This window comes from Falco biarmicus, chromosome 1, assembly GCF_023638135.1.
Source record: "Falco biarmicus isolate bFalBia1 chromosome 1, bFalBia1.pri, whole genome shotgun sequence".
Lineage (NCBI taxonomy): Eukaryota > Metazoa > Chordata > Aves > Falconiformes > Falconidae > Falco > Falco biarmicus.
Genome location: NC_079288.1, coordinates 11012540 through 11037177, shown reverse-complemented (window position 1 = coordinate 11037177; position 24638 = coordinate 11012540).

Genomic DNA, 24638 nt, shown 5'->3' with positions numbered 1-24638 from the left:
TTGTTCACCAACAATTCGGAGGGAGGGAGCCCTGAAGTCCCTCCAAGGCACTTGATTTATGGCTTGCAATAATATGTGTTGGAGCACCACAACCCAGAGTGCTGTGCGGCGTGACCTGTAAAAATAAGTCTATTAACCCTAATCAATCTCCCATTATCCACCCTCGTCTGCAATTTAGCCAGCAAAGGAGTCACCAAGGCCTCTCAACTCGGTTTGAACTAATCCCATTGTCTTTCCTAATCAGGGGCCATGAAAGAGGAGCAGCTTCTTCGTGGTGCAAAATTATCACTTGGTGTTTAAGGAAAAAAAAAAATTGGGGGTGGGGGGGTGGGGGGAGGGGAGGTGAAGGCTCTTGTCTTTCATCTTTTAATGAGGAAAGTGGAGAATTGTTTTCATTCTGAGTCACCAGGGCTAACCGAAGCCCGGGGCTGTGGTCGGGCTGCGGGGCCGGTGGGTATCGGTTCCCAGGGTCTGCGGGGAGTGCCAGGCGCAGCAGTAGGTAAACTTGCCCTGACAAAATTTCCTGTTGCAATTAGTAAAAACATGTATTCAGATTAAGTGCTTGCTTAGGGAAGCTAATTATGAAGTTTATCAGAGGTGGGATGCAGCTTGGCTCGGCCCTGCGGCACCCCTCCCCATGCGAAAGGGGAGAGCTGCTTCAGCCTTTGAAGACAAAAGGATCTGGCGTGTCACTTGTATGGACTAATGGTAATGGATTCAGCAGCAAATGTCACTTGAATCCAGACCAGGAAGACCAGGAATACAAAGCCTCTTTTTGACTGAGGTCTTTTCTTTCCTTTCCATCCCTTCCCCCCTAGCCTTTAAAAAAATAAAGTTGGAGGTCCTATCAAAATGGCAATGCCCGAACCAGCAGTAAATCAGGAAACCCTGCAATGTCCCCTGTCGGTCTCTCATACAGCAGGGTAAGGCTCAGCAATCAAAACGTGCTCCGCGGCGAAACATCCACTAAACCGGTCCAGTAGCAGGTTAATTTTCTTTTGCTCCTTTGCATTAATCAGAAAGGAAGAGACAAAATGGGGATATTATCCTGCTAGAAATTAAAACAATCCTTGCAAAATTTCCCTCTCTCGGCATGAATTCGAGCAGAAGCAAACACACCACAGGGCTCTAGCAGATCTTTCAGGATTAATTATTATATCCACAAGCAGTTCAGCATTTTCTTGTAAAATTACATTTTCCCAAACCATCTCTCATGCGCACACAAGCCTGCTGCCACCTCGCAGTGTCCCTGCATGGCTGGGGGATGTGACCTCCCAACAGCTTCACGGCATTTCTCTTTCAAGGGCACAGAAAAACCCTCAAGTGGCCTTAAAGCAGAGGGCGGCACTTCCCAACCACCACGGTCAGCTGAAGGCATCCCCATGAAACTGAGCAGCTGGAGTCAAGGCAGAAACTGAGCCCCACAAGGACACGCTCCCCGAGGAAGCCCAAAGGGGCTGGGGAAGCTCTGCCAGCTCCAGGGACCACAGCAGCAGCCTTGACCCTGCCCTGGCCCCACATTAGCTCCCAGCGAGGAGCAAGCGAGCACCCCAGCCAGGATGCCCAGCCCCAGCATCCCCTTGCTCCAGCCCACACTGCTGGGTGGGTTTCATCACAGTTTTGGACACACGTGAATTATTGGGCGGCGCAAGAGGGGGACACCTCGTACGCACAAAGATACCCGTGTGCAGCAGGCGAAGGCTCCCACCCGGAAAGAAAAAGGGGCAGATACAGTAATGGTTGTAACGCTTTTTCTCTCCTCAAAAGGAACAAGCCTGAGGTGAGTCATCTGGATTTCACAAGGCGGCAGAGGGTCCATGTCAGCGCATGATCGTCTCTGATCTGTGCAGTTAGTGCCAGGCCCTCGGGCAGCCAGCTGGCGTGAGAAATTGTCCCTATTGACGAAGCTGCGGGGACAGGGGCTCTGCTGGAGTGACAGAAAATATCAGGGCTGACCCACATATACTCCAGCACCATCCTCACAGCCCTGTGTATACTTCAGAGCTTGCATACACGTGCTTTGCTTTATATTGGTGGAAAGGTATGGATAATTGTATCTGTGCCTATGCGATGCACTCGGCATATGCCTCAAAAGAGAGGAAAGCACTGATGCCCTTTTGAGAAGAAGCATTAAAGATACTGTGTGTTATGGATTGTGTAAGCTATTAGATTTATTTAATGAATTAAGATCCTGACATGTTATTTACAGGATGCCTTTGGAGATAGAGTTGTAACTCATGGCGTGCCATGGGAAATTCCCTGCGCCAAGGCCTTGAGGAGAAAGCGTTCATTTTTTTATGGTGTCTGTTGGGGAGGGAAATTAATGCTAAGGAGGCAGTGATAATTTGCTGCTTTATAGGACTGAATTATCACCCTGTCAGCACTGAGACGAAAACCCTGAGCCATGAACAAATATACCTTTGCACCTGAAGCTGGCTGGATCGGCTACCGTGAGCTCACATCACTTCGCATCAGCTCTGTTGTTCCAGTAATTAATTCTGAAAGCTCCTGGATTTCACCTTGTCCTTTCATTTGCTGGGCATGCCTTAATTTGGCATTCCAGTATTCCATGCTCTTTCTCCAGGCTCATAAATCACACTCAAACCCTTCCTGAAAACAGAAAGGGGATCTGTTCTCCCGATGCACAGGCACAACTTCCCTGAGAGTTAATGTGAGTTTGGCACGTGCTTGGGAGAGGTGGCTGAACCCCAGGCACCGAAAAGACATTGACATAGAAAAATAATTGTAAGAGAAACAGCTGCCCAAAAAGCAGGAATACTCTGTCTTTGGGTCAAATGTTATGCCGTGTTACAAAATAGGTTTATTTAGCGTTATCTGTTCTGCGTTTGCTGGAAGGTGGAGTCCTTACCTGTGGTCTATCTCTCCTTCCTCCATTTCTTACTGTCCCTTTTCCCCACTGCATTTATTAACACGAGGAAAAGTGTGGATTTTTCTCTAATTGCTCCCAGATGTTGAAGAAGGGTCTTTTGTCCTGTAACCACACTGGGGTCAAAGCGATGTGGAATGGGAGATGGCAGGGTAAAGGACTCCGGCTGGGGACGAGGTGGCTGTGGACCTCAGTTTCCCTTTTCCTCAGGCTGAGCAGTCGCTACTGATGAGCTTGAACACTGCCCAAGGACTTCTGGACTTCTACTCTGGATTCCCAAAGTGAAAAGATATGGATTTATCCTAGGGGCAAAGGACATCCCTCTTTCCTTCAGAAAAAGCTGCAGCCACCGTTCTTCCCTCTGAAACACATCTGGCTGCTGAGCAAGAGCATCTTCAGCACAGGCTCTAGGCTGCTGCTGACCTGGAGGGCAGATGGGGACAAACTGAGTTCAGTTTTACTAGGAGGCTGAGCTGGTAGTTAATCTAGTTAAAGCACCCATGTACATGCTCTCAGCACCCTCCCAATTAGGTAGTTACAGAGCTATAAAGAAAAGCAATCAATTTTGCTCTTCTGTCAAGAAGTGCTGTATAATTAAATAACAACACACTCCCACGTGGCACAGGGACTGTGCTGGACAAGGACAAGGCACCCCTACACTGGCATGCTGTTACTATTTTCTACGTCCAGGTGTAAGCTCGGCAGCCCAGCTGCCTGCCAGCACATGGGATTTTCCAGTTATCTGTACCAGCCCAGCGTTGCTCTGACTGCAGGTAAACACTCAGTTGGCTAATCGCACCTTTAATAGCTGAGAGATGTTTTACTCGAGCAGGCAGAGAATACAGCCCAGGGTTGGTGCTCTGCTTGTTTTTCAGGGCAGGAGGAGCTGGGACATCTCTGTCACTTTGCAAAGCCAACAGCTCTGATAGAGCAAAGTAGAGCTGATCAAACGCTTTCTGGTGACCTGAACTGCACCTTATTCCCATCTCCAAAATGCTAATTCATCAAAACTGCAAATTTTGCTAAACTGGGCCAGTTGCAACAAGCTGGGCAATGTTTAGGAAAAGAACTGGTTTGACACTTTCAAATTGCAGGGTGCTTCACTCAACATTACTTAGTCTCAGACATCTGAGGCATTCCTACAGCAAACAACTATGAAAAAAAAAGGGGGCTTAAAAAGTTTATTTTGATGAGTTATTTTTCATGTTGCAGGATATGAATTGTATGCACCCATTTGGAATTGGAGTCTTTTGCAAACTCCTGGAAATCCTTGCCTGTGGGGGGAAAAAAAGTCATCTCCCACCCAACCCTAATGGCTACAAGGGGTGGATTTCAAAATGACCATGGAATCGGTGAAATGGCTACCCTCTGCTCAGGGGTCGAGGAACAAATGTGCTTCATTCATCAATATTTGCAAAACACTCCAGTATCCCTGGATTCATGCAGCTCTAGATGGGTCATGGGTAATTATTTGTATAAAAAGAACCAGTGGGACAATGTTGTTCAGCCCTGAAGTCATTGAAAGATGCTAGAGAGTTTGGCTTCGAGGATGATGGAGGGGAAGTGTGAAAGCCGATTATCCAGCTTGGATTCTCCCTTGGGTAATTTCCATCGTTCCCATTTAGCTTTTATTTGTTCTCTAGGAAGCCTGATTATAAATCAGAACCAGGCTTCCTTCAAACACATTTTCAGACAGCCTGCCTGCACCAACAGGACAAAACTCAGTAATTTATCTGTGTGGCTGGTAACCATGATATCACTGGCTATGCACAATCCTTTTCTCCATACTGTACCTCTAAAAGGGTCTTATTTTAGAAGGATTACTGTACAGATCAGGCATTTCACAGCAAAAAAACCATCTACATAAACAGGCATTGCCCAGAACGCAGAAAACAACCCCTTATATCAGTGCTAATCCACCCTCTGCCCTATCCCTATGGATAAACAAACAGCCATGGAAAACAGGCATACATTAAATGCTAAAAAAATTCACAGCACAAGATTACATTACGCTTTTCTGCAATTTTTAGTCTCACTCAATAATTACTGCGTTGACTGAATGCAGGGCACAGAGGCAGACATGGCTGTTCAGAGAGGCTCTCATTTAATATCTCAGCCCCAATGCAGTCACTAGTAAATTTTCTAAGAATTTCAACAGGGATAGTATTTATCGTTATCCTTATTTCACCTCAGTACAAAAGCAGTCACATTGCTTTCATAGCTGCACCTGCAAGGCTGAAGGAAAACCCAGCTGGGTGTCAGAGATGCAAGAAGCGAGCTGGATAAAACCGCGCCATTCCTCCACCATCACTTTTCTGCCCATCATTTATTCCAACAGTCAGATCTCACTGCACCACAAGACCAAGGGATTGCTGTGTGTCCCAGCAGAAACTCAAGAAAAAGAGAAAAATAAGTTGCTGCTCCATAAGAAGGTCAAGGTCTGCCTACCCTTGAGCAGCTTGTCCCATTCATCATCTCTCCTTGCCCCGCGCAACATTGACATCCTCTATCTGATCACCTTTCATGCTGGAAAAAATAAAGCAGCATCCAGGAGAAGAAGGAAATGGTGATTGGAGGGGTTTATCCGGACAGCAAACACCGCACCCATCCATCACGGAGACAAGGATAACTCCGGCAGCCCATGTCAGAGGGGCTGCGGGGAGGTTGGGGCTCGCTCCGCAGAGCAGCGGTGGCTGGCTGCTCAGCTGTGGCACCCAAAAGCACCCAAGCACACCGCAATCTGCCCTTTCAGGTGTCAGCAGGGACCTGATCCTCTGGTTTAAATCCGAGCCAGGGCTCCCATACGCTCCCTGTGGACTGCCCCAACAGACGCCCCAGCACTGATGTGTCTGTGATGCAGCAACACAATTAGTCCTTAAACTTCAGCTTCTCTGTTTCACTGAAGGATTTTGAAAGCATTTGTCCTGCTGACTCTCACAACACTGCAGTGCTAATCTGCTTTTCGCACATCATCAGGCTGAGAAACCAAGGCACAGCCACAAGACAGGCTTCCAAAGCACCTCCCTACGTGCAACCCAGAGGATCCCTCTCCAGTCCCCAGCACTTCTCCAAATTTCTGAACAAGGCTTTCTCCGAGGCCCAGGGCTGCCCTGACACGCAGTTTGCTCTGTGCTAACGAACAACCTCCCATTGAGTGGGAGGTTGACTGGAAAATGGTCCAGGTTCAGGGCAACAACAGCTCTGAGTGTTGCTGCAACAGAATAATTCATCTCAGAGACGTTTTCCTCTGTCAGAGGAAATGTGATTATGTATGTGATAGAAAGGAACAGTTCCCCAGGTGGCGAAACCAGCTAAACCTGACTCCAGTCCCCGAGGATGAGTTTCCCTATGAAATTATCGGTGTCTAATAAAGACTGGGACTCTGCTGGGTTTCTCCTAGTAGGGCCATTGCTCGTGTCTTTCTTCTGTCTGCCTGCTCATTCTCATGCACCAGAAACTCTCCATCTCTGGGCCTCCCAACCCTCAGACCTTTGTTACAAGGGAGATTACTATTGCCAGTGGCTTCCAAAAATCCTGTGGGAAAGGATGGTGCTTTCTGTCTGAAATCCCTGGGATGCTGCCACGCTGCTCTCCAAACCCCTGCCCTCCCCCAGCACACCCTAAGATAAGGAGGGGAAAAAAAAAAAAAAGAGAGAGAGAAACATAGGAAAGGTAATGTAGCAGATCAGTCTGTCTGCATCTAAGACACAGGGTATATACAAAGACTTGTGTTTTATTGTCTTTTTCAACCTAAGACGCAGGTTTTGGCTAGGGCGCAGAAGAACTTGCTGGAAACCAAACAGAAAGGGCTTCTGTCCAACAGGGCAGAGTCTAGATCAGGGCTGTCCAACTCCTTGGGCAAGGATCCCGCTAAATTTCGAGCAAAGAACCCAAATCAATCAGCACAAGACAAATTTTGCAGCCTTGTCTGGCTCCAGCTAATTATACTTATTTTGAATATATGGACATTGAATGCCCTAATTGGCACCACTTCCTACACCCACACAACGTTCCCTCTCATTCCTTCCCATGCTTTTTGTACTCCCATCTCCTGCAGGACAGTGCGTGGAGAAATCACTTCTCTGGACCTGAAGTGGAGGGTTTGGGGAAGAGATTTATAAAAGATACCTCCTCCTAGTGGGCCATCAACAGAGAGGGAAAGGGAGATCACCTCCAGCCTGGTATGGCAGAGCCAGGGGTACCAAAAATCACTGGGACGGGCACAAACTCCCTTTGCAGCTTCTGCCGTTCCCAGCTACTCCATATAGCCATGGGAGGAGAAAAACATCTTGAATACTGGACTCCTGGTTCACACAAGGATAGCTCGGCGCTGCATGAACACCATGGGAGCCGATATACCACGGTGCCCTACCCCAACAGAGAAGATGACAGAGTGCAGACAACCTCTAATGAAGCAGGTTTTCTGAAATTCCCAAAGAAAAATAACTCCTAGAAAGTCCTCAGTGACTGCTTCTTCTGATGTGTCACCAATCTTTGAAAATTTATGCCCAGATCTTCAGCCCCAGACATCACTAGGTCTTTGCTGGACCTGGCACCCCTTGTCCCAGCACAGGGCTCATCCTCCCTGTGGCAGGGGGGTCTGTGGAGGGGGGGACATGCCACTGACTACAAGATCAAAACCTGAGTGACAGAGCACCCTGTGGTATGAGGCTGTCAGCCAGCAGATGCTAACCATGTGTAAATCCCAGCAAATGTGCCTATGACAATCGCTTATTTGCTATAATTTGCTTCTCTGAACTTCTGATTCTCGTTTGTGGCTTTGTTTTGGTCTTGCTGCTTGGCCTGACAGCCAGGGTGAGTGGCTCAAAGCCTGCCTGCCTCTGGGCTGCATCTTCTTGCACTAAAATCCCACCTACCTTGTCTCATGTGGTCTTCCCTCCTGCTTTGCACCTCTTCAGAAGTGTCAGTTCTGTGTGAATTAAGGGATTCTGTGGGATGTGCTTGTTCAAAATGCAGATCAAGAGTGATGAGAATTGCAGTTCTTATGCTCTATAATGTTAATTTGATTCTAAACCTTGGCCAGGTTGGCTACAACTTTTTTGTACTTGGCTCTTGTTTTTCCTCATGGACCAAGTGACCTGAAAGGGGGAAAGCAGAATGAGTCCCTACCCACCATCTCTCAGTCAGGGCTTGGACTCTGGGGAGTCCCCATGGTGTGACATGCTGCCTCCCAGAGATGATATCCCCATGGTGTGACATGCTGCCTCCCAGAGACGATATCCCTGTCTGCTGTGAGCAGCCAGCAGGAACACTCTCCCCGAAGCCCTCCCCGGCTTCCTGTGGCTCAAGTCTAAGAAAAGAATCACATCCTAGCCGTAAACTTCAAGTGCTAACAATTGCCTCCCAGCACATGCAACTCTCTGATGGAGGACTGGAGATACTAGTGCCCCTTACTGCTGTGTGTGCCTTACCAGCCTTCCTGGTGCCCAGCCCCCGAGGATCCGACCTGTAACACATATCTTCCCAGCATCTTTAATTTGTGCTGTTAGCTCTAAGGTGAACGATGCCACTCAACAAGGGAGAACAACCACAGCAATACTAAGGGCACCAGCAGGAGAAGTGCTGCCCTTCCAAAAAGCACAGCCTTGGGAGGTTCCACCTGGTGTTATGTATTTCTGGGGGCTGTCACATGTCTCCAGTGACATGATAGCTTGATGGATACACCACTTAACAGTTAACCTTCTCCTACATGGACAGTGGCATCACCTTTCTGCATGCCCTGAAGCAGCAATTCTAGCTCTAGAACAGCCCTGCTCATGGCCAGGACCAGCCAGGCTGCCGCATTGCACCAGTGACACGTTGGCCCAGTTAGAAACCCAGGGGTTTCTTTCTCCGTAGCTGGGTATCTACAACATTTATGAATCAATGAGTCCAAAAAAACCCCCAGACTGGGCCCAGCCTTCAGCTGGTGTACATCAGTGTGTACAGTATAAATCACTACAGAGCACTACATGCTGATCTGGTAACGTTAATTACCAGGGAGGGATTTCATTAGCAGAAACGAAAGAGGCATTTTACCATTAAGATTTTCTGGCTTCCGAATCCATCAGCACCATCACGCATGCACTGATCTTAGGCATAGATAAAGAGGCCAAAACTTCTCCACCAGATGTCTGATGGGAATTCTTTTTCTATTAAATAATTATATGTTTTAGGGACGGACCCACTGCATAGCATTACCATGTCCAGGTCCTTTGGGATGCAGGGACTCAGTGAAGATTCAATTAGAGCAGCTCTGTGGGAATACTTACTGCTGATACGCCACAGACTAATTGTCCTGTTCCTGCCAAAAAATTCACCAGTTCTGCTTGTTAACACAGCAACGGCACCTTTTGCCTTCCTAAGGGAGAAAGCGTAGGGAACAGAGACATCCCAACGAATTGCATTCACCCTGGAGCATCCGAGCCGGGCAGCTCCGCTGGGTGGGTCAGCCAGCACCTGATCCAAAGCACACTGAAGGAAAGGAGAATTTTTCTAGAGATATCAAGGGATTAATACAAGGTCCCAAGGCAACACTCTGCATTAACCTGGTTTTGCACAGACCAATTCTGTGGCTTGAAGCTGGAAAGACTAAATTTGACCCCTCCTTTTCCTGCATCTCTGGACTTCTTCCTTTCCAAAGCAAGCTTGCTTTGACTGGACTGTCCAGAGGATCTCTGAATTTTCCTGATAACCGTAAAGCCCAGGATACCTACACAGACGCCTGCCGACCTGGAATATAGTCCATATCCTCCAGAAGTACCTGGTAGCATCAAAGTTAGAACAGCAATATTATTCCTGCTAAAAAAATGACTAACAAATGGGATCTACCAAGAAAAGCCAAAATTAATTGCATTCTCATGATAATGAAGAAGCTGGATCAATTTTCCATGATTTCCCTGTGTTATTTCACTGTGCCATCTATCTACAGAGGTCTTGTGCCCATGTCCCACTGGACAGCACTGCTACTTAGAGCTGGCAGGAGCAGACATCCTCCAGAATTAAAAGATCTGACCTATTACAAAAGACGTGTTTTCATTTTTGACAGTCAAAACCAACACAAAAACATCAGCCCAAATTTACTGAAAACTAGGTCTAAAAACAGTTAAGGCAAGCACTTATTTTGCTTGCTACTGTTCTGCTTCCAGTCATCTTTTACAAGAGGGGAAAAAAAAAAAAAAAAAAAAAGAGAGAGAGAGAAAAGCCAAAAGCCTAAACCTCACTCAATTTTCAATTCCAGGAAAAAAAATCTTAGTTTCTTAATCAGATCTTTCCATCATAAAAAAAATGTTAGGCACTTTACAATGAACCAACACATGAATCAGGGCATAACCTCTCAGATCACCCAAACAGCTTCCCTAAACACATCTGATTTGTGATGCTTCCACTTCTAAACTCCATCTATTACTCGGAGATGGGCAGCTCTCTTCCATGGGCAGCAAATGAGGGCATCACCTTGCTTGTGTCCTCTGTGCTGTGACGAAGGGGTCAGGGGACAGTAATGGCTCAGGGCACCACTTGGTTACCCCACCCGTGGAAGGGACAGCCTCAGAACACAATAGGCTCTTCTCAAGGGAAAAGAATAAATTATTTCATGGAGAAGAGTCAACGTCTCCTCCAAGACACGGAGCACCAAACCTCCAGGTCACCTTTCAAAGCCTTGCACCAGGAGGTGTTGAATGCCATTGCCAGGAGCCATCTCCACGCACGGGTGAGTGGTGACCTGGCTCTAGCTCACAGCTGCGCTGGTGACCATGTTCAGGGATGACACTGGTGCAGCGGAGACGAGCCCAGTCACACCCAGTGCTGCAACACTAGCGAACACGTGCAGCCACAGGGACCCAGCGGATGGCTGTGCCCAGTGGCTGCCTCCAGGGACATCCAGCAGGAAAGAGCAAAGAGGTATTTTGCTTCCTTCTTTCCTAAAAAACTTTCTGTATACACCCACACGTGAATGAAGTCAGAGCCTGTCAGGGCTGTTGACAGATACTGATCCCACCCTGATTTAGGTCCTCGGCACTTTTAAGGAAGCTCCCATGGCAACTTTAGGTTCCCAAATGTCATTTCAAAACAAAGACATGGGAAGGAGGTTTCCAGAGGCAACTGTGCCATACAGACACCTGGTTACTACTGAAAGACTGCGGGATTTGGGCACATTGCCATCTTGAGCGTCCACGAATCCTTCCAGCTGAGCAGCCTGCAGGGACCTGCTCTAAAACATGTGGCTTTTCTGTCATCTCAGGCCTCATGGAAAACCCAACAGGAGTTTGGTACCTTTTTGCTTCCAGCTCTCTGAACATCAGCAATGCTCCATCTCTTCATAGTCACCTTCAGTGAGACAGCTTTTGAAAAACCTGAGGCCATTTTCAAGTCAGGCTTGCAAATCCCAAAAGGCATCGATTTGCAGCACTGGCCTCCCAAATCTGTTTACAGCCATGCAAATCACTTTATAGTGAGACTGAGACCATAGGAAGAGTTTTTTCCCATCTCCTCCCCAGCAGTCCCAGAGCATTCCTTCCCTCTGCCCTGCATCAGCTCTGCTGGGACCGGCAGGGTCTGTCCTCCTGCCCTGCAGACTGAGAACTGTCACCTCACATTGCTGAAAGCATTGCTTACTACTGCCACCATGGACTGAAACAAGAGGAAGAAGAAGAAAGTTCAGAAGAAGCCTGAAAGTAAAGAATAATTTAGCGTATTATGGAGATGAAACAAAAAAATCCAATTGGTTTAAAACCAGATGAGTTGCAAAGGGGGAAAACTAACCAGGTAAACAGGGAGTGTGTGAGGGCTAGGAGGAGGGGGGAGATGTCCCTGCTCACTACTGGAGGTGATTTAAATGAAACAAGAAGACAGCAGAGGCTGAGGCAGAAAAGCATATATCTGAGCCAGGCCCTTTAAGAACAGTTGCAATTGAAGTGGAAGAATTAAGAGCACAGCAGCTGAGGGCTGGAATAAGATTGATTTAAGACTAGATACAATTTAAAGCAAGGCAGAGGTGGCAGCAGAGTCTGGAATGAAATCAATTTGCACCAAGATGCGATTTAGACTGATGAACTCGCGATGTGAGAAGTGTGTGGGGGGGGGGGAGGAGTGAAAAGGGGGATGGGGAGTCAGCAGCTTCAGGAGAGATGTGGTATGAACCTGCTGCTAAGGTGCTAGGGAGGGCTCTGGTGGATCTGGGTGCTGCTTTTGCTGGAGGACAAAGGGCTGGTCCTGGAAATGTGCCCAGAGCTAAAATCTGTCTTGGCATCTCTTACATGCCAGCCTGCAAGGACTATCTGCCCTCGTGAACTTGAACAGGCACAAAAGGATGGTGTTTAGCTAATCCCTATTGGCCTGCTGATGCCTAAAGTGTTCCTTATCCTAAACTGTAATTATCATTTAATAGCGATACAGGACTCTAAGAGCATTGATGTGTGTGAGATGAGTGAACTTGGGCAAGCCACCAAGAGAGCTGCTGTTCAGGGAGCCCAGCACCCAGCAGAGCAGGTCACAGCTTTCCCAAAGGTCTTTTCTAAAATCAGGGGGGTTGATAGGACCTTGCTTAATTATTTTTAGATGAGGACTCAGCTGAACATGTTTGCAAAGACCTAATTTTGAGGTTCCTTTAGAAACAAAGAAGTGTGCAGGCACTGTGGAGGGACTAATTTTGGCCACTTATCTCTACTCACCATTGCCACTCCTATGCCAATGTTTGCCCGCATGGAGGGGAGTACTAGAAGGACTGAATTCAATGAAGATTTAGTGGCTTTCCAGGCAAGCTGAAAAATCCCTGCAATTCAACACAAGGCTCAACTATGTTTTCTGAGCTGCTGAGATGGCTTCTGCATGTAGCTGGCTGCATTCTTGCTGCAAAGCTGCCAGTTGCTTTTGGGGAGCTGTGGGGCAGCCAGTCCTGTCTGCACCAGCCAGTCCCACCTCCGGACCATTCCCACCTCACCACCCCTGGTGTCGCTTCACTGGGTGGGATGCACGCTGGCTGGCTGCTCTCGGTGCTTTCTGAGCACCGACAGCAGGTTTGGCAGAGGCCACCACAGATAGAAACTCAGGGAGCGGGTCTGGACACAGCACTGGAGCACATCCATACTATGGCTTCACCTGCTTGACCAGGTGGGAGCACAGCCTGGGGTCTTCCTTGCGTGATAGAGGCTGGGTGCTGTTGGGCTCATAGCTAATGTTGTGAGGAAGGTCTCTACATTCCTGGGATATTTAGGAAGCCATCGGGCACAGGGCATCTTGTGTTTGCAACAGCCTGAACCCCCAGAGGCTTTTGCATTACCTGAATCAAATACCCTCAGAAACACCAGTGGATTTGCGAGGGACCAGGGGAGGCAGGATTCAGGCTCTGGTTGCATGATATTAAATGTCTTTGCTTAAAAATTCAAGCCAGTCTCTCACATCACCATAAATCTGGAAGGTGCCATTGGAATCTGCACTGGTGCAGAGGTGTAAAAGGAGCCTGGCTAGACACAGGTACTGCATGTGGAACAGCAACAGGCCACCTGGGATGAGATGACTTGGATCCGGTGGATACGAGGAGAAAGAGACCCTTGTTCTGCCCTTCCCACGGCACCTCCCAGGGCTTCCCACCTGGCTGAAAACAGCTGAAAGGTCTGACCCCCCTCATACTAACATAGGGATAAATCAGGAGCATCCTCACCTTCAAGCCAATGAAGAAGGAGCCTTAGAAAATAGATTGTGCCTACTCTTTCTTGCCAGGAATTTTCTAGATTTGTCCTTTCCTTTCCTGCTCCCATTAACAGAGGGGGGGGGAAGGAGGAATATGCGCTTCCTCATTTATCTCCCATGGTGATTTATTTTTCTTTTTATGTATACACTCCAGAATTTTCTTTTCTAGTTCCTATTGATTTTGTTGGGTATGCTTTTTGGATTTGTGGGGGCTTTTATTGGGTTTTTTTGGTTTTTTTTTTTTTGCTGAGGCCGTAACAGTTCCAGGGTGGCAAAAGGGGAGCTATGCATGACAGAATAATTGTGGTGCTTTAGAAGGTCCCTCTGTACAGCGTGTCTGCAAGCGGGAAGCAGCGTGGGTGTATAATGTACAGGAGATGCCCTGTAAATAAAGCAGGGGATTGCCTGGAGGAAGAACAGGGAACAACAAAGGCTGCACAGAACAAAGTGGCTGCAGAACATAATGTACTGAACCTTAAGCTCAGCAGAGAAGGGACTGGGTGTTTAAAAAAAAAAAAGAAAAAAAAAGAAAAAGACAAAGAAAACTCAATGCCTTAGGGAGGGGAGATGTTTACATTGCTAAGTCTTTTTTGGAATCAGAAAAATTTATTTTAAGTCAAGGAAAGAATAATTACTGGCCCATGTAAATGCTCACTGGGTAATCTGGATGTAGTTCAGAAAGAGCAGCGGATGCTGTGTGTTATTCTTGTCAAGACACAAATTTATCCCCTCTATGTGCATTTCAACCAACAACGCTACAATTAAATGAATGGATTGGTGGCAGTGGAGGGGAAGGAGGTACATACTGGCCTTTCCACAGGGAGGCAAACACTCAGATAAGTACTGTATGTTATAAACTTTATCCCCCAGGTCAGTGGAAGTTTTTGGACCCTGGTAATAAGAGACGCCATCTCTTACCTCCATGTTATTCATTGTGATTTCATTTGGGCAAACAGGCCAGGCAGCTTCCAGGCCAACATGAGCTTCGGTGGGGAGCATCCCTCTCGCTGCTCTAGGGGGACAGCAGTGCCCCCTCAATGGCAGCGTGACTGGCTCCGAGGACTGATGTTGATGCACAACTCTGAGCAAGGCATCCTGGACCCCGGGGGATGAAACACACATCACATGGCAGATGTGTGGGACCTGGCCACTGGCATGTGAGAAAGGGAAGGTCTGTCTCATGCAGGAATGCCCAGCTAAGGTCAAGGCCAGCTTTTGTGCGAGGTGCCAAGCGTGGAGCAAGGAAAACCAGTAAGGAGAGAAGAACTACAAGGGTGATGTTCAGGTTGGAGTCCCCATATCACCTTGATAGTTAGGGACTTCCGTGAGATGCTTCAGTTGGAGTCTGATACCTGAGGTTGCTTTTCCAGAAAGTCATCTAATATTACCTTCCCTGCAACTTTCTGCTGGGGAATGAGAACACAGCTGGATACGTCCTGTTTGTCCACGGCAATGCAATTGGACTCTTAAGTGTCTTAGAAGGTGACATGGATGGAAACAAAAACCAAGACAGTGCAAGTGCCATTTCTTTGGTATTGCGGTGTGTCAGCTGAGGAATAGAGCCTCTGCTTACTCAGACCCCACAGCTCAGGTCTTGAAGGAGCAGCAAACATTTCCTGGAGAAGGCAGAAAGACAGGCACTTTAGTGGTGGAAGGGACTAGCTGGTGCCCTTGGCCTCTCCCAGCCCACTGGTGCACAGCCCAGGAGCCGTGGAAAGGACACCCAGAAAGCTTCTCCCACTTCTCACCAGCTCCCCAAGGGTGGAGAAGAGATTTGTTCTAAAAAGATCCCATGCCTCAGGCTACCAAAAAAGCCATCCCATGTCTTTGCAGGGAGAAGGGTGATAAAGGTAGGACAGCAGTCATGCCTGAAACGTGCTCCCCCGGGGCTGCGGGTGACTCTGCACACATGCATAAATACCCACTGTTTGGCATAGCCCAACTCCAGTAAATCTATCACCAATCCATGAAGTCGCCGCGCCACTAAGTCTAATAGTCTAGACTAAACAGAAAAAAACACGGAGGAGTTTAGCCCTACATACTTCCCAAAGGATTAGCTGACTCTACAGCGGGTAGGTTTGAGCTAATGCAGATATATGGAGTGTAGCGCGAACAACTGGTGTCAGCCAGCAAAGCGTCCGTGTGGAGAGAGCACTGCCAGCTTCCCAGCCCAGACACTCCCTGCGGGATGGTGTTTGAGCGTATTCCTGAGATCACAGCTTGCTTTGTGCACGTGTGTGCACCCTCATCCCCTCACCCTGGCAAAGGCAGTCACCATCACACAGCTTATAGGGCAGCTGCATATAAACCTGGGTGATAGTTTTTGCATCAAGTTGATTCAATACCATCTCCATCCCTCCCCAGCATCCTGTAAATAAAAAAACCACACCTTTTTTCAGCCCTTTCATTATAAAACGTTCTGATTTTTTCAGGCCATCAGCTTTCTGTTGCCACATCTACTCTTCTCGCCTTTAGAGAGGTATTTAGCAAATTCAGCAGTGACATACAAAACTCTATTTCACAACCAGCCCCCTAGCCAGGGAGATTCACAGACTGACCACTTGCTGCTAAAGGTGAATCCTTCAAATTCTTGTTAAAAAAAAAAAAGAAAGATGAAAACAAAGGAATTGCCTTACTCAGAAGGAAACAAGGATCGGTTCTCTCCCCTCCAGCAGGTTTAACCAACTACTATCCCCTTCTTTTTGGCCAAACCACAACACTCCCCAGGGCTCCCTAAAGTAGGATCTCCTTACCAAGGTCTGCGTGGTCCACAGGTGGCCACATGCAGGGGTAGATAGCCTGCAGCTGCTGCCCAGCAGCCTGCCCCCGGCCGGGTGCTTTCACTTAGCATCCTGATGAAGAGAGTGCAAAGTTGTCTGCAAGCAACTCTGGCAGCTGACAATATTGGGAGATTTCAGGTAGTCCCCATCTTTGCTGGCTATTAGCAGATCAAACGTTTAATACCAGACTGCAGAGAGGGGCCGAAGAGCCCCAGGAACATCTGGAAATGGTAGAGCTCCAGCTCTGGGCTATCCCTGCCCAAATCCCGTGTCCTGGGGGAGCTGGCACTTGTTAGCATCTGGCAGGTTTGGGGTCCTTACCATTAACCATGTCTGGGGTCACCTTATTCCTCAAGTGCATCTCATTCTCTTTTCAGGACTTGCTTCAAGCATCCACTCCACTTTCAATACATTTTAAATTCACCCTAAAATGGTCACTCTTGAGACCAATCATAAAACATAGGTCTAACGTGTAAAGAAACCACCTCTGTCCCTCCACAGCAATCCAACACAGTTGCTCAAAAATTCCTGCCCACAAGCAAGCACCAGCAATGTGTGAAGGGCTCCATCTCCCTTGTGTCCTTCTTCTCAGCTTGTGACTGCAAAGCACTTTTCTTGTCCTTTGTCGTTAGCTTGATTTTGAACAGGCTGAGAATGAAAGAAAACCAGACATTTCCAGTACTTTTAAGCCCCATTTGGTCTGATTAAAGAAGTCTTTAAAAAAAGAGAAAGGAGGGGAAAAGCAATAACTTTTTAAAACTTGTCCTGAATGCAAAGGAAAATGGAGTCCACTGTATGAGTAATTCAGGATTAATTGTAGAATTACGTTATTCATGCAATGCTGGTTGAGGGAAAGAATAAGCACTCCTGAAGTCATTAAAGAAAATCCCAGTAAAATATTACTTAGCTGATGTGTGTAGTCTTATTGGCCCTTAAGGGAATGCGTGCGGCAGAAATGTCCAATTTATAGCTCAGAGTCTGTCTATAAATATGTAGTCCAAAGCTACCTCTCCTTGTAGATCCAGGGAGGGGGGGAATGTTTATCTGCAGGATATTATGGCTGACCTAAGACCGTATTTCAGGAAAGCATCGCTATTCAGGAAAGCATGGGGCGCATAATTAAAGTCATTGAGATTGAACTGAGGGGGCAGACCGCAAGCAGTTTCTTTCTTCTCCAACAGTTGCTTATTTGCCTGTGTGATATGTGAATTCAGGCCTAGTTTTTTTACACAAAAGTTGTGTAAAGATGTCTGAAAGTCATCCTGCTACAAGCATGACTACGGGGGCAGCATCATTGCACTGACAAAACTTCCCTCCTGGACCTTCTCCCTGCAGCGGCAGCAGGGTTTCCTTGATCAGGCCACATTGTTTTAAGGATGGAGAAGGGACGTCTGACCTGCAGTGAAACTGGAAAGTAGCTTGGCTGTGTACAGGGCTGATTTCATCACAAGAAAGCAGCCCCTGGGGAGGTGGACGAAGGGAGATGAGCCCAGCCATGCTGCTTGGTGGTACCCCTGGGGTACCCTGCTGAGCAGGGCAAGGGCTGGGTGCTGCTGCTGCTGGGCTGGATCAGCAGTACGAACAGCAGTGCCCATCCTCCAGCCTTACCTCCACCCTCCTCTTCATGTGGCAGCAGATCCTTGTCCAGCTTTGCGGGGGAAAGGTCTAGTTCTGGCTACTCTCCTCCTCCTGCTGTTTCTCCTTACATTTGCCATCCGTGGTTTCTCCTCCTGATAGTTCCCACCACAGAGTTGTTGCCATATAAATAAATAGAAAAAGAAAATGGGAAATAGAAAAAGACAGTGCTTGCGGTACTATCAGGCAGAAATGATGTTTAATCTTAACCCTGGGGTGAAATCAAAAGAGTTTATCCCAGCACGCCCCAGTGTCAGCAATGGTGCAAACAAGATCCCAAAAGCAAACGGCTACCGCAGCTGCAGACCCAGCACCATGTGGGTGGGCACAGGCGGGTGATGGCCGGAGGAGCTCCCAGTGCTGAGCTCTGGACGGATGGGCACTGGTGGAGCGTGCAGGAGACCAGCCAGACCCACAGCCCTGGGGCACACGTGGGCAGTGCAGGGCGGAGGGCACAGCACCCGTCTGACTGCAAGTGAAAAGAAAATTCCTTGCAATCGGCCAGTCTCCTTTCAGTCCCAATGTATCTTGACAAATTTGAGCATATTGAAAATATATTATGTCATGGTATGGAATGGATTTTAAACGCACCAATTGGCTCACTCTGTAACATTTTAAATACCTGTTAGAGTGCTGCCACATGGCCCGGCAGGGTGTAACTGTGGGTAATGAGATGAAATTGAGCAAAGGAAAATTAAGGCCAAGTAACAGGAGCAAATTCCTCGAGAATGAGATCTCCCATTCCCAGACTGCATCCAGGCTGGAGAGCCGGACAGGGACAGCTGAACTGCAGGAGGGCACTTCAGCGTGCCCCAGTGCAGGGCATGCCCAGCCCAGCCCAGCATCCACTGCAGGGTCCTAATGAGGACAGTCAACAGGGTCCCTGCACCAGCCCAGAGCTGGCTGAGCACAGCACTGTGTGCAGCACCCCAGGAAAAGCTGCATCTGGGACCCCATCATTTTACTGGCAACTCCCTTAAGTCCCAGCTCCTACCTGCAAACCAGAGGCCAGGAGAACTTGGTGCTTTTTCTTCAAGAAAGCCCTTCATCAGAGCATTTTGCAGGTAACGGTGGTGCTGTGTGAGGGCTGAGGAGAACTGGGGAAGATGAATGGTTTGTCTGAATGGGAAGTGACCCAAAAGGAGGTGCAGAAATGCCAGCAAACTACTTATAGGGCCTCACTTCTCTTTGCCAGTATGACTGGGACCATCTGACTGTGAGGAGCTGGCCACATCCTGCAGTCTGGACCCCCATCCCCACCTGTAGCCATGGAGAAGATGGGCCAACCCTCAGGATTCAGCAACTAATAACCAACTTGAGATCACAGGTCAAAAGCTGTGAAAGCAGCATGCTATGCACAGGCAGGCACATGTGCTATGTGGGCAACTTCAGGTCCTAAACCATTAGCCACCAACTTCTCCCATATCCCTCTCGGCTATCGCCCCACAGTCCCCTTCACCCAAGACCCACCACCACAGCAAGCAACATTTCTTACTGATGAGTTAGGGGCCCTGATGGAGCAGTTCTGTCCTTCCGCTGACTTCACACCTTTTTCTGCCAAAGCTTGTTTGTGCTTTCCCAGGTGTAGGAGGGAAGAGCCCATACCTAATTTCCGTTTGGGATTGACTCCTGGAGTCAATTTTAACAAACAGAGACACTTTTTCTGGGCTGCCATGGTACAGCCACAAAGCGTGACGGCATCTGGAGAGGGAACCCGTGTCTGGCAGAGATGGTGCAGGCAGTGGTACCCTGGGGTTTGCATCTCATCCAGCGATGCCGGAGTGAAACACGCACAAGCTGCTCAGGGCTTTTTTGGAGTGGGAACATTGCCTCTAGGCCTGGACGGTGCTGAGTGGTTTCATCACCTGTTAAGCCCTTCTCAAAGCCCAGCCGTGTATTTTAATAAGCATTCCAGTTGTGTTATAGAAAACCTTTGTAAAAGGCTGGCCAGCTGCCTAGAAAATGACTGAATGAGGAACCTCTGTTTTCTGGCGGCGGAGTCATCAGTTACCTGGCTATCTTCGGCTGCTCCGCTGCGTGTCATCGAAGGACAATTCATTCATTCATTCATTCATTCACAGCAAACTCCATTAACCTCTCACGTGAGCCGAAAAGGTTCTGAATCTTGAAGATGCCCCATGAGTCTCTCCATGACACCGGCTAATTATCTCCTCATTAACAACAACATTAGCATTCCATTTGATATATACAAGTTAATTTGTTAATTGCACTTTAATTACAAAGTTATTAAGAGCTCAGAGGCATTCAACAGAAGATTGCAATTAACACAAGCTGCAAAATTGCTCCCAGCAATTTGGAGATGTTATCGGAAACTGATTCTCTGTGTTCAACCAAAGATGGAAAAGAGGCAGGAGATTTATGGGCTGACATCACGAATTCCCTCTGCTCCCTCTGAAGATGCTTTCACTTGCACCCTGGGAAGCACCAGGAGCTGTCACATGGAGATATTCTTCATACAACTGATTTCTCTGGCTCCTGTTTCCAAAAGCTCCGCTCCTTGCTGCGCACCCAGCAGAGGAGGGAGGGAAGGAGGCACAAAGGAGGCACCCAGGGACTGAGTGGACTCAGTAACTCACATGAAGAATTTGGCATCTCACAGATCAGGCCTGCACGTAGACACGAACCTGCAGGTGATGCCTTCTGTTGTGGAGAGCCCACAGTGAGGTCTTGCTCCTCTCCAGTGTTGTATCATGCCTACACGTTACATCAGTTATCACCTGCAGTGCTGAGGATGCTGAGCACCTCCCAGCCACCAGCGCAGCAGAGTGACTCACTGCCCCATGCAGCTTCCTCACCCACCCTCTTCCCAGAGCTTCTGTGTCGGGGAAGGCTCTGTTTTGTCTTATTAAGTGTCCACACAGGTCGTGTCTGGGCAGGCAGCCTTGCACTGAGCACTGTGGTGGGAAGTGGGTGCCACGGATCTCCCACCAGGCAGCACCCCGACTACAGAGGGGTCCCTGGGGGCTAAGCCTACATCCTGGTGATGCTCCTCCCAACCCCACGTGCACCAGCATCTCCTAGATAGGTTGCCTCCAAACTGCTGAGCTCTCGGTGACTGAGACCAAGATCCCCAAGCCTTGCAGCTACAACGATTAAAAAGAAAATAACCTGATGTAACCAGGCGTCATGCACCGTATAAAATTAAGGCTTTGTTTGCTCCTTCCTAACATGCCGGTGCTCATGACTAATACCACGATCTGCCCTGTGCCTCCTGAAGAAAACCAGGCAGCGGAGGCTCCCCTGGGCTTGATGAGATTTCCCGTTCTCTTTTTCTTTCTTTCCATTTATCTGAAGTGTCTTACTGCAACGTCATTCTTTAGATTAGCTGTCAGATCTGCTGGAAAAATGCACCGGTGAATATGGCCATTATCCACCCAGCCAGGCAGACCAGAGCCCTGTCACTCCTGCATAAAAGGGGCACTGTGGATGGGGAAAAGCAGGACACTGGCTGTAGTCCGTGCCAAAACCCAGAAATAAATGATAAATAAGGAGGATTTACAAATGGATTTAAAATAAAATTTCACTTTCCTACTGGCCTTACTAATTGTGAATTTTTTAAGTGTTTTCATTTCTTACCTTATGAAACACTGTGAGTTATGAAATGCCAATGGCACTTTATTAAAAAGGCCCCAAAGAAATCTTCTAACTTCTTTGAAAAATAACTTGTAGGGAATGATCACCAGCCCAAGGATTAGGACACCCTAAAGAATGGGAAAAAAAAAAAAAAAGGAATTACATCCCTGCTAGAGAAATCTATAAAATAGTGTTCAGAAACCATGCAGATACAGAAAGGAATTTATTCCCTATAAATTATATATATGTAGGCTCATTTCTACAGATCCATATTATGCTCATTTCAGCTGGCCTCTACTCCTTTCATCCCGGTCTGGTTTTATTGCACTGTTACCTTTGGGAATCCATCCCACTTTTGCAACATAAAACACATCTCTGGAAGTACCGAGTTTTCCCCGCTCAGGCAGCCCCTGTCGTTACCCCTGGATCTGAGCAGTTTTCCTGTTACACACTTTTTGTTCGGACTCCCTCTGCCTTCAGCTTAACTCCACCAACACGCACCGGCTGAGGACCGGCTTGGTGAAAGCTGTTTTGCATCAGAGTAATTTACTTGATTTCATCCAACCTTACGTTTCATAGCCATCATCATCACTTTTCTCCTCAAGGTGACTCTCACCCACCTTTTCCTGGGGAAAAACTTAGGAGGATTTGGGGGATGACATGGCAAGTAAGGAAGTAAAAAAGATCCCCAGTTTTTTGGTCTGTCTTTCCCCATCTCTCTTACAGTCATTTCCTAACAGCCAGATCAAAGCTCAGTGAAGCGGGATAGGAAACTCAGCAGCCCGAATGGTGATGCCTAGGGAGAAGAATGCCAGCCTTGAAAATGCCATTTTCCACACCATATTGCCCTCTTATACTTCTTTTAATGCATTGTTTGGCCTTGTTGGAGTAAGAGCAAGCTGTTCCAGGGTTTGTGTGCCAGCCAGGCAATGCTCAAGCCCTGTGCTCTGCGGCTGCACGAACTCCCCGTGCAGCATGACCGACCACGCCACACAGCTAGGTGAGACTTCACGTCAGCACGATTCACACTGGAACACTTAAAGTCTGAGTTCCCTAGCAGCAAATCAAAACGTGTCAGCAAAAGTCACATCCCTAAATTAATTGTGCACAAACTGGAGAATTAAATAGTGATTCCCCCAGTTTGGCCCATGGTTAGAGAAGAAATAAAACAAATTATAAATACAACTTAGCTCATAAGCAGAACTTTAAGAAGAAGTCCTCTTATTCATTGCAGTGAAGCTACAGCTTCTTGAGCGCTGGTTGGCAGAGCAGAGGGAAAGCTGTTCCCAGAGGGAAGGGCTCCGTTACTTTTGCTTTGCATTTCACTGTGCCAAAGAATTCTCATTCCAACCAGCATGAAGTTGTCAAAGCTGGAAATAATATAAGAGAAAAAGAAAACTGCTTTGAAAAAGAGCTAATTCCAGCAGAATAGTGTCTTTGGTGAATTAAAAACTCTTCTTGCACTTACCAAATGTTTCTATCCAAAGGAGGGGAAAAAATATTCTCAAAATTATGATGTTTCCAAGAATCATCTAGGCCTCCATGGACAGGTGCTCACTGCTTTTAACAAAAACTGGGGTGAAAATGTAAGGAAACAAGAGGCCAGAGGCATTCCTGGACCTCTGCTCGGTAAAGCTGTAACCATCACATGCTGAGGACATTCTGTTCCTCTGCCACAGGCAAGTCTCCTTGCAGGCAGCCTGATGGATGGGGTAGGATGGGATAGGATGGGATATTTCAGTTGTAAGGGACCTATAATGATCATCTAGTCCAACTGCCTGACCACTTCAGGGCAGATATAAATAGAAAAGAAAGGACACTGAAGAAAATTCAAAATAGGAGGAAGAAAGGGGTAGTTCAGAATGAGAGGTGACCAAAGGGAAGGACTGCATGGAGTTGGTGGGAGATAACTGGGGGATCCTACACCTAGGGAAGGGGAAAGAGGCCCATACAGACACCCCCTCCCCTTTCTTCAGCTCACCAGACATGCTGCCAAGCTGTGGGAAGGGAGCGTGTGTGTCGGGGAACCCTAGGATGGAGCATGGCCCTAAACACGATGGGGTGAAGCAAGAAATAATGGGATGATGGAGGATGCCAAAAGCCTCTGGTGTGGAGAGGACAAAATTCTGAGGACAGAAGGAAGGTAAGGCACCAGCATGGAGGAAGGGATGGGAGGATGCTGGGGGGGTCAGAGGCTGGCATGCATGGAGGTAGATGGGGAGAGCATGATGTGCGAGCAAGCCTTTGGGATCAGCGTCTTGGGAAAATTAATTTCTTTATTAGAGTATTCAGCAGGAAACTGAGACCAGCCTTTTCACATTGGCACCTCTGCAAGGCTGGGAGCTCCTCAGCCTCGTCCGTACCTGGGTGTCTCTGTAAAACGTTGAAGCGCAGTGGCAAAACATGTTGCTCTCACGCCTTCCCTTGGATTCTGCAGTGGGCAAACAGCTGTCAGGCACCAGGACTCTATTCACACTAAATATTAAGTCTGTGCCCCAGACTTCCCACGTGCTGGCTGGGAAAAATAGTGCCAGTGTGAACTTGTTTGGCATCACCTCTGTAGGCTTCGTTTCAGACTCCAGCAAAAAAAACCAACAAAAAACAACAACACCCAGCCCAGAAACTGGCAAAACTTGTGGGTTTTCAGGGGAGATTTAAAGACAACCTCAGGTACACAAGCAGTTCTCAGGAAAAAGGCATGGGACTGAGTAAACCTGAGAGAAGTCAGGATTTGAAGCAAGTGATAAGAAACTCGGTGCCCAGTCTGTCAGCTGGACCTAGTCAAAACCTTCAATTGAAAGCACTTTTAAATCAAAAACCATTTGATCCAGTGGAAATGCTCATCCTGATGATGTTCTGAGGGTTTTTTATCACAGCACAAATCTTTCAGGACTTCAACAGTTGAAAAATGAAATATGCCTACCAATCAAAAGAAAAAATCAGTAAAACCCTTTTATTTTGACCATGTAGCTAATTCTCTTCTATTTGAATTGCCAAAGAACTGCTTGAAGTGTTAACCTGTCAGTTGTCAATACCCAGAAATACTTGTTTTC